We start from the raw sequence: 10,709 nt of genomic DNA, 5'->3' as shown, positions 1-10,709 counted from the left end.
GGCCACGGGGCGAGGAATCTGCCGACGCCCCATATGTGGAAAGATAAGCCTTGGGATTATGGACTGTGCTGTGCCTCGGCGGCTCATTGTGGGGCCGTGTTTTATTAATAATTTTTCTCCCCATTTGGTTAATAATGTGGACTGCTGCACTACAATTACCAGTAGGCACTGGGACTCATAAGAGTAGCCCATTGGAGGGCGGACAGTTTGAATAGAGTGCAGCAGTAACGCGAGACTTTGAAATTGATGCCTTTGATGAAGGAAATGTTCCGAAACGCGTCAGGCGCTACTAATAAACGAGACATCACACAAGTCCAATGGATGATTACTTACCTTTTGGGTGCGCTCGCACTTGCTGAAGCAACCGTTATTTGATGTTATGCGTGCCGGCTCCGGTCGCGGTGAGCGCACCACCCAGCGGATGACATGGGGCCACGGGGCGAGGAATCTGCCGACGCCCCATATGTGGAAAGATAAGCCTTGGGATTATGGACTGTGCTGTGCCTCGGCGGCTCATTGTGGGGCCGTGTTTTATTAATAATTTTTCTCCCCATTTGGGTAATAATGTGGACTGCTGCACTACAATTACCAGTAGGCACTGGGACTCATAAGAGTAGCCCATTGGAGGGCGGACAGTTTGAATAGAGTGCAGCAGTAACGCAAGACTTTGAAATTGATGCCTTTGATGAAGGAAATGTTCCGAAACGCGTCAGGCGCTACTAATAAACGAGACATCACACAAGTCCAATGGATGATTACTTACCTTTTGGGTGCGCTCGCACTTGCTGAAGCAACCGTTTTTTGATGTTATGCGTGCCGGCTCCGGACGCGGTGAGCGCTCCACCCAGCGGATGACATGGGGCCACGGGGCGAGGAATCTGCCGACGCCCCATATGTGGAAAGATAAGCCTTGGGATTATGGACTGTGCTGTGCCTCGGCGGCTCATTGTGGGGCCGTGTTTTATTAATAATTTTTCTCCCCATTTGGGTAATAATGTGGACTGCTGCACTACAATTACCAGTAGGCACTGGGACTCATAAGAGTAGCCCATTGGAGGGCGGACAGTTTGAATAGAGTGCAGCAGTAACGCGAGACTTTGAAATTGATGCCTTTGATGAAGGAAATGTTCCGAAACGCGTCAGGCGCTACTAATAAACGAGACATCACACAAGTCCAATGGATGATTACTTACCTTTTGGGTGCGCTCGCACTTGCTGAAGCAACTGTTTTTTGATGTTATGCGCGCCGGGCGCGGTGAGCGCACCACCCAGCGGATGACATGGGGCCACGGGGCGAGGAATCTGCCGACGCCCGATATGTGGAAAGATAAGCCTTGGGATTATGGACTGTGCTGTGCCTCGGCGGCTCATTGTGGGGCCGTGTTTTATTAATAATTTTTCTCCCCATTTGGGTAATAATGTGGACTGCTGCACTACAATTACCAGTAGGCACTGGGACTCATAAGAGTAGCCCATTGGAGGGCGGACAGTTAGAATAGAGTGCAGCAGTAACGCAAGACTTTGAAATTGATGCCTTTGATGAAGGAAATGTTCCGAAACGCGTCAGGCGCTACTAATAAACGAGACATCACACAAGTCCAATGGATGATTACTTACCTTTTGGGTGCGCTCGCACTTGCTGTAGCAACCGTTTTTTGATGTTATGCACGCCGGCTCCGGGCGCGGTGAGCGCACCACCCAGCGGATGACATGGGGCCACGGGGCGAGGAATCTGCTGACGCCCCATATGTGGAAAGATAAACCTTGGGATTATGGACTGTGCTGTGCCTCGGCGGCTCATTGTGGGGCCGTGTTTTATTAATAATTTTTCTCCCCATTTGGGTAATAATGTGGACTGCTGCACTACAATTACCAGTAGGCACTGGGACTCATAAGAGTAGCCCATTGGAGGGCGGACAGTTTGAATAGAGTGCAGCAGTAACGCGAGACTTTGAAATTGATGCCTTTGATGAAGGAAATGTTCCGAAACGCGTCAGGCGCTACTAATAAACAAGACATCACACAAGTCCAATGGATGATTACTTACCTTTTGGGTGCGCTCGCACTTGCTGAAGCAACCGTTTTTTATGTTATGCGCGCCGGCTCTGGGCGCGGTGAGCACACCACCCAGCGGATGACATGGGGCCACAGGGCGAGGAATCTGCCGACGCCCCATATGTGGAAAGATAAGCCTTGGGATTATGGACTGTGCTGTGCCTCGGCGGCTCATTGTGGGGCCGTGTTTTATTAATAATTTTTCTCCCCATTTGGGTAATAATGTGGACTGCTGCACTACAATTACCAGTAGGCACTGGGACTCGTAAGAGTAGCCCATTGGAGGGCGGACAGTTTCAATAGAGTGCAGCAGTAACGTGAGACTTTGTAATTGATGCCTTTGATGAAGGAAATGTTCCGAAACGCGTCAGGCGCTACTAATAAACGAGACATCACACAAGTCCAATGGATGATTACTTACCTTTTGGGTGCGCTCGCACTTGCTGAAGCAACCGTTTTTTGATGTTATGCGCGCCGGCTCCGGGCGCGGTGAGCGCACCACCCAGCGGATGACATGGGGCCACGGGGCGAGGAATCTGCCGACGCCCCATATGTGGAAAGATAAGCCTTGGGATTATGGACTGTGCTGTGCCTCGGCGGCTCATTGTGGGGCCGTGTTTTATTAATAATTTTTCTCCCCATTTGGGTAATAATGTGGACTGCTGCACTACAATTACCAGTAGGCACTGGGACTCATAAGAGTAGCCCATTGGAGGGCGGACAGTTTGAATAGAGTGCAGCAGTAACGCGAGACTTTGAAATTGATGCCTTTGATGAAGGAAATGTTCCGAAACGCGTCAGGCGCTACTAATAAACGAGACATCACACAAGTCCAATGGACAATTACTTACCTTTTGGGTGCGCTCGCACTTGCTGAAGCAACCGTTTTTTATGTTATGCGCGCCGGCTCCGGGCGCGGTGAGCGCACCATCCAGCGGATGACATGGGGCCACGGGGCGAGGAATCTGCCGACGCCCCATATGTGGAAAGATAAGCCTTGGGATTATGGACTGTGCTGTGCCTCGGCGGCTCATTGTGGGGCCGTGTTTTATTAATAATTTTTCTCCTCATTTGGGTAATAATGTGGACTGCTGCACTACAATTACCAGTAGGCACTGGGACTCATAAGAGTAGCCCATTGGAGGGCGGACAGTTTGAATAGAGTGCAGCAGTAACGCGAGACTTTGAAATTGATGCCTTTGATGAAGGAAATGTTCCGAAACGCGTCAGGCGCTACTAATAAACGAGACATCACACAAGTCCAATGGATGATTACTTACCTTTTGGGTGCGCTCGCAGTTGCTGAAGCAACCGTTTTTTGATGTTATGCGCGCCGGCTCCGGGCGCGGTGAGCGCTCCACCCAGCGGATGACATGGGGCCACAGGGCGAGGAATCTGCCGACGCCCCATATGTGGAAAGATAAGCCTTGGGATTATGGACTGTGCTGTGCCTCGGCGGCTCATTGTGGGGCCGTGTTTTATTAATAATTTTTCTCCCCATTTGGGTAATAATGTGGACTGCTGCACTACAATTACCAGTAGGCACTGGGACTCATAAGAGTAGCCCATTGGAGGGCGGACAGTTTGAATAGAGTGCAGCAGTAACGCGAGACTTTGAAATTGATGCCTTTGATGAAGGAAATGTTCCGAAACGCGTCAGGCGCTACTAATAAACGAGACATCACACAAGTCCAATGGATGATTACTTACCTTTTGGGTGCGCTCGCACTTGCTGAAGCAACCGTTTTTTGATGTTATGCGCGCCGGCTCCGGTCGCGGTGAGCGCACCACCCAGCGGATTACATGGGGCCACGGGGCGAGGAATCTGCCGACGCCCCATATGTGGAAAGATAAGCCTTGGGATTATGGACTGTGCTGTGCCTCGGCGGCTCATTGTGGGGCCGTGTTTTATTAATAATTTTTCTCCCCATTTGGGTAATAATGTGGACTGCTGCACTACAATTACCAGTAGGCACTGGGACTCATAAGAGTAGCCCATTGGAGGGCGGACAGTTTGAATAGAGTGCAGCAGTAACGCAAGACTTTGAAATTGATGCCTTTGATGAAGGAAATGTTCCGAAACGCGTCAGGCGCTACTAATAAACGAGACATCACACAAGTCCAATGGATGATTACTTACCTTTTGGGTGCGCTCGCACTTGCTGAAGCAACCGTTTTTTGATGTTATGCGCGCCGGCTCCGGGCGCGGTGAGCGCACCACCCAGCGGATGACACGGGGCCACGGGGCGAGGAATCTGCCGACACCCCATATGTGGAAAGATAAGCCTTGGGATTATGGACTGTGCTGTGCCTCCACGGCTCATTGTGGGGCCGTGTTTTATTAATAATTTTTCTCCCCATTTGGTTAATAATGTGGACTGCTGCACTACAATTACCAGTAGGCACTGGGACTCATAAGAGTAGCCCATTGGAGGGCGGACAGTTTGAATAGAGTGCAGCAGTAACGCGAGACTTTGAAATTGATGCCTTTGATGAAGGAAATGTTCCGAAACGCGTCAGGCGCTACTAATAAACGAGACATCACACAAGTCCAATGGATGATTACTTACCTTTTGGGTGCGCTCGCACTTGCTGAAGCAACCGTTTTTTGATGTTATGCGCGCCGGCTCCGGTCGCGGTGAGCGCACCACCCAGCGGATGACATGGGGCCACGGGGCGAGGAATCTGCCGACGCCCCATATGTGGAAAGATAAGCCTTGGGATTATGGACTGTGCTGTGCCTCGGCGGCTCATTGTGGGGCCGTGTTTTATTAATAATTTTTCTCCCCATTTGGGTAATAATGTGGACTGCTGCACTACAATTACCAGTAGGCACTGGGACTCATAAGAGTAGCCCATTGGAGGGCGGACAGTTTGAATAGAGTGCAACAGTAATGCGAGACTTTGAAATTGATGCCTTTGATGAAGGAAATGTTCCGAAACGCGTCAGGCACTACTAATAAACGAGACATCACACAAGTCCAATGGATGATTACTTACCTTTTGGGTGCGCTCGCACTTGCTGAAGCAACCGTTTTTTGATGTTATGCGCGCCGGCTCCGGGCGCGGTGAGCGCTCCACCCAGCGGATGACATGGGGCCACGGGGCGAGGAATCTGCCGACACCCCATATGTGGAAAGATAAGCCTTGGGATTATGGACTATGCTGTGCCTCGGCGGCTCATTGTGGGGCCGTGTTTTATTAATAATTTTTCTCCCCATTTGGTTAATAATGTGGACTGCTGCACTACAATTACCAGTAGGCACTGGGACTCATAAGAGTAGCCCATTGGAGGGCGGACAGTTTGAATAGAGTGCAACAGTAATGCGAGACTTTGAAATTGATGCCTTTGATGAAGGAAATGTTCCGAAACGCATCAGGCACTACTTATAAACGAGACATCACACAAGTCCAATGGATGATTACTTACCTTTTGGGTGCGCTCGCACTTGCTGAAGCAACCATTTTTTTATGTTATGCGCGCCGGCTCCGGGCGCGGTGAGCGCACCACCCAGCGGATGACATGGGGCCACGGGGCGAGGAATCTGCCGACGCCCCATATGTGGAAAGATAAACCTTGGGATTATGGACTGTGCTGTGCCTCGGCGGCTCATTGTGGGGTCGTGTTTTATTAATAATTTTTCTCCCCATTTGGGTAATAATGTGGACTGCTGCACTACAATTACCAGTAGGCACTGGGACTCACAAGAGTAGCCCATTGGAGGGCGGACAGTTTGAATAGAGTGCAGCAGTAACGCGAGACTTTGAAATTGATGCCTTTGATGAAGGAAATGTTCCGAAACGCGTCAGGCGCTACTAATAAACGAGACATCACACAAGTCCAATGGATGATAACTTACCTTTTGGGTGCGCTCGCACTTGCTGAAGCAACCGTTTTTTGATGTTATGCGCGCCGGCTCCGGGCGCGGTGAGCGCTCCACCCAGCGGATGACATGGGGCCACGGGGCGAGGAATCTGCCGACACCCCATATGTGGAAAGATAAGCCTTGGGATTATGGACTGTGCTGTGCCTCGGCGGCTCATTGTGGGGCCGTGTTTTATTAATAATTTTTCTCCCCATTTGGGTAATAATGTGGACTGCTGCACTACAATTACCAGTAGGCACTGGGACTCATAAGAGTAGCCCATTGGAGGGCGGACAGTTTGAATAGAGTGCAACAGTAATGCGAGACTTTGAAATTGATGCCTTTGATGAAGGAAATGTTCCGAAACGCGTCAGGCACTACTAATAAACGAGACATCACAAAAGTCCAATGGATGATTACTTACCTTTTGGGTGCGCTCGCACTTGCTGAAGCAACCGTTTTTTGATGTTATGCGCGCCGGCTCCGGGCGCGGTGAGCGCACCACCCAGCGGATGACATGGGGCCACAGGGCGAGGAATCTGCCGACGCCCCATATGTGGAAAGATAAACCTTGGGATTATGGACTGTGCTGTGCCTCGGCGGCTCATTGTGGGGTCGTGTTTTATTAATAATTTTTCTCCCCATTTGGGTAATAATGTGGACTGCTGCACTACAATTACCAGTAGGCACTTGGACTCACAAGAGTAGCCCATTGGAGGGCGGACAGTTTGACTAGAGTGCAGCAGTAACGCGAGACTTTGAAATTGATGCCTTTGATGAAGGAAATGTTCCGAAACGCTCAGGCACTACTAATAAACGAGACATCACACAAGTCCAATGGATGATTACTTACCTTTTGGGTGCGGTTGCACTTGCTGAAGCAACCATTTTTTTATGTTATGCGCGCCGGCTCCGGGCGCGTTGAGCGCACCACCCAGCGGATGACATGGGGCCACGGGGCGAGGAATCTGCCGACGCCCCATATGTGGAAAGATAAACCTTGGGATTATGGACTGTGCTGTGCCTCGGCGGCTCATTGTGGGGCCGTGTTTTATTAATAATTTTTGTCCCCATTTGGGTAATAATGTGGACTGCTGCACTACAATTACCAGTAGGCACTGGGACTCATAAGAGTAGCCCATTGGAGGGCGGACAGTTTGAATAGAGTGCAGCAGTAACGCGAGACTTTGAAATTGATGCCTTTGATGAAGGAAATGTTCCGAAACGCGTCAGGCGCTACTAATAAACGAGACATCACACAAGTCCAATGGATGATTACTTACCTTTTGGGTGCGCTCGCACTTGCTGAAGCAACCGTTTTTTGATGTTATGCGCGCCGGCTCCGGGCGCGGTGAGCGCACCACCCAGCGGATGACATGGGGCCACGGGGCGAGGAATCTGCCGACGCCCCATATGTGGAAAGATAAACCTTGGGATTATGGACTGTGCTGTGCCTCGGCGGCTCATTGTGGGGCCGTGTTTTATTAATAATTTTTCTCCCCATTTGGGTAATAATGTGAACTGCTGCACTACAATTACCAGTAGGCACTGGGACTCATAAGAGTAGCCCATTGGAGGGCGGACAGTTTGAATAGAGTGCAGCAGTAACGCGAGACTTTGAAATTGATGCCTTTGATGAAGGAAATGTTCCGAAACGCGTCAGGCGCTACTAATAAACGAGACATCACACAAGTCCAATGGACGATTACTTACCTTTTGGGTGCGCCCGCACTTGCTGAAGCAACCGTTTTTTATGTTATGCGCGCCGGCTCCGGGCGCGGTGAGCGCACCATCCAGCGGATGACATGGGGCCCCGGGGCGAGGAATCTGCCGACGCCCCATATGTGGAAAGATAAGCCTTGGGATTATGGACTGTGCTGTGCCTCGGCGGCTCATTGTGGGGCCGTGTTTTATTAATAATTTTTCTCCCCATTTGGGTAATAATGTGGACTGCTGCACTACAATTACCAGTAGGCACTGGGACTCATAAGAGTAGCCCATTGGAGGGCGGACAGTTTGAATAGAGTGCAGCAGTAACGCGAGACTTTGAAATTGATGCCTTTGATGAAGGAAATGTTCCGAAACGCGTCAGGCGCTACTTATAAACGAGACATCACACAAGTCCAATGGATGATTACTTACCTTTTGGGTGCGCTCGCACTTGCTGAAGCAACCGTTTTTTGATGTTATGCGCGCCGGCTCCGGGCGCGGTGAGCGCTCCACCCAGCGGATGACATGGGGCCACAGGGCGAGGAATCTGCCGACGCCCCATATGTGGAAAGATAAGCCTTGGGATTCTTGTCTGTGCTGTGCCTCGGCGGCTCATTGTGGGGCCGTGTTTTATTAATAATTTTTCTCCCCATTTGGGTAATAATGTGGACTGCTGCACTACAATTACCAGTAGGCACTGGGACTCATAAGAGTAGCCCATTGGAGGGCGGAGAGTTTGAATAGAGTGCAGCAGTAACGCAAGACTTTGAAATTGATGCCTTTGATGAAGGAAATGTTCCGAAACGCGTCAGGCGCTACTAATAAACGAGACATCACACAAGTCCAATGGATGATTACTTACCTTTTGGGTGCGCTCGCACTTGCTGAAGCAACCGTTTTTTGATAGTATGCGCGCCGGGCGCGGTGAGCGCACCACCCAGCGGATGACATGGGGCCACGGGGCGAGGAATCTGCCGACGCCCCATATGTGGAAAGATAAGCCTTGGGATTATGGACTGTGCTGTGCCTCGGCGGCTCATTGTGGGGCCGTGTTTTATTAATAATTTTTCTCCCCATTTGGGTAATAATGTGGACTGCTGCACTACAATTACCAGTAGGCACTGGGACTCATAAGAGTAGCCCATTGGAGGGCGGACAGTTTGAATAGAGTGCAGCAGTAACGCGAGACTTTGAAATTGATGCCTTTGATGAAGGAAATGTTCCGAAACGCGTCAGGCGCTACTAATAAACGAGACATCACACAAGTCCAATGGATGATTACTTACCTTTTGGGTGCGCTCGCACTTGCTGAAGCAACCGTTTTTTGATGTTATGCGCGCCGGCTCCGGGCGCGGTGAGCGCACCACCCAGCGGATGACATGGGGCCACGGGGCGAGGAATCTGCCAACGCCCCATATGTGGAAAGATAAGCCTTGGGATTATGGACTGTGCTGTGCCTCAGCGGCTCATTGTGGGGTCGTGTTTTATTAATAATTTTTCTCCCCATTTGGGTAATAATGTGGACTGCTGCAATACAATTACCAGTAGGCACTGGGACTCACAAGAGTAGCCCATTGGAGGGCGGACAGTTTGAATAGAGTGCAGCAGTAACGCGAGAGTTTGAAATTGATGCCTTTGATGAAGGAAATGTTCCGAAACGCGTCAGGCGCTACTAATAAACGAGACATCACACAAGTCCAATGGATGATTACTTACCTTTTGGGTGCGCTCGCACTTGCTGAAGCAACCGTTTTTTGATGTTATGCGCGCCGGCACCGGGCGCGGTGAGCGCACCACCCAGCAGATGACATGGGGCCACGGGGCGAGGAATCTGCGGACGCCCCATATGTGGAAAGGTAATCCTTGGGATTATGGACCGTACTGTGCCTCGGCGGCTCATTGTGGGGCCATGTTTTATTAATAATTTTTCTCCCCATTTGGGTAATAATGTGGACTGCTGCACTACAATTACCAGTAGGCACTGGGACTCATAAGAGTAGCCCATTGGAGGGCGGACAGTTTGAATAGAGTGCAGCAGTAACGCAAGACTTTGAAATTGATGCCTTTGATGAAGGAAATGTTCCGAAACGCGTCAGGCGCTACTAATAAACGAGACATCACACAAGTCCAATGGATGATAACTTACCTTTTGGGTGCGCTCGCACTTGCTGAAGCAACCGTTTTTTGATGTTATGCGCGCCGGCTCCGGGTGCGGTGAGCGCTCCACCCAGCGGATGACATGGGGCCACGGGGCGAGGAATCTGCCGACGCCCCATATGTGGAAAGATAAGCCTTGGGATTATGGACTGTGCTGTGCCTCGGCGGCTCATTGTGGGGCCGTGTTTTATTAATAATTTTTCTCCCCATTTGGGTAATAATGTGGACTGCTGCACTACAATTACCAGTAGGCACTGGGACTCAAAAGAGTAGCCCATTGGAGGGCGGACAGTTTGAATAGAGTGCAGCAGTAACGCGAGACTTTGAAATTGATGCCTTAAATGAAGGAAATGTTCCGAAACACGTCAGGCGCTACTAATAAACGAGACATCACACAAGTCCAATGGATGATTACTTACCTTTTGGGTGCGCTCGCACTTGCTGAAGCAACCGTTTTTTGATAGTATGCGCGCCGGCTCCGGGCGCGGTGAGCGCACCACCCAGCGGATGACTTGGGGCCACGGGGCGAGGAATCTGCCGACGCCCCATATGTGGAAAGATAAGCCTTGGGATTATGGACTGTGCTGTGCCTCGGCGGCTCATTGTGGGGCCGTGTTTTATTAATAATTTTTCTCCCCATTTGGGTAATAATGTGGACTGCTGCACTACAATTACCAGTAGGCACTGGGACTCATAAGAGTAGCCCATTGGAGGGCGGACAGTTTGAATAGAGTGCAACAGTAATGCGAGACTTTGAAATTGAGGACTTTGATGAAGGAAATGTTCCGAAACGCGTCAGGCACTACTAATAAACGAGACATCACACAAGTCCAATGGATGATTACTTACCTTTTGGGTGCGCTCGCACTTGCTGAAGCAACCGTTTTTTGATGTTATGCGCGCCGGCTCCGGGCGCGGTGA

Source organism: Triturus cristatus, chromosome 1_1, assembly GCF_964204655.1.
Source record: "Triturus cristatus chromosome 1_1, aTriCri1.1, whole genome shotgun sequence".
Lineage (NCBI taxonomy): Eukaryota > Metazoa > Chordata > Amphibia > Caudata > Salamandridae > Triturus > Triturus cristatus.
Note: the sequence above shows the minus strand (reverse complement) of the source record.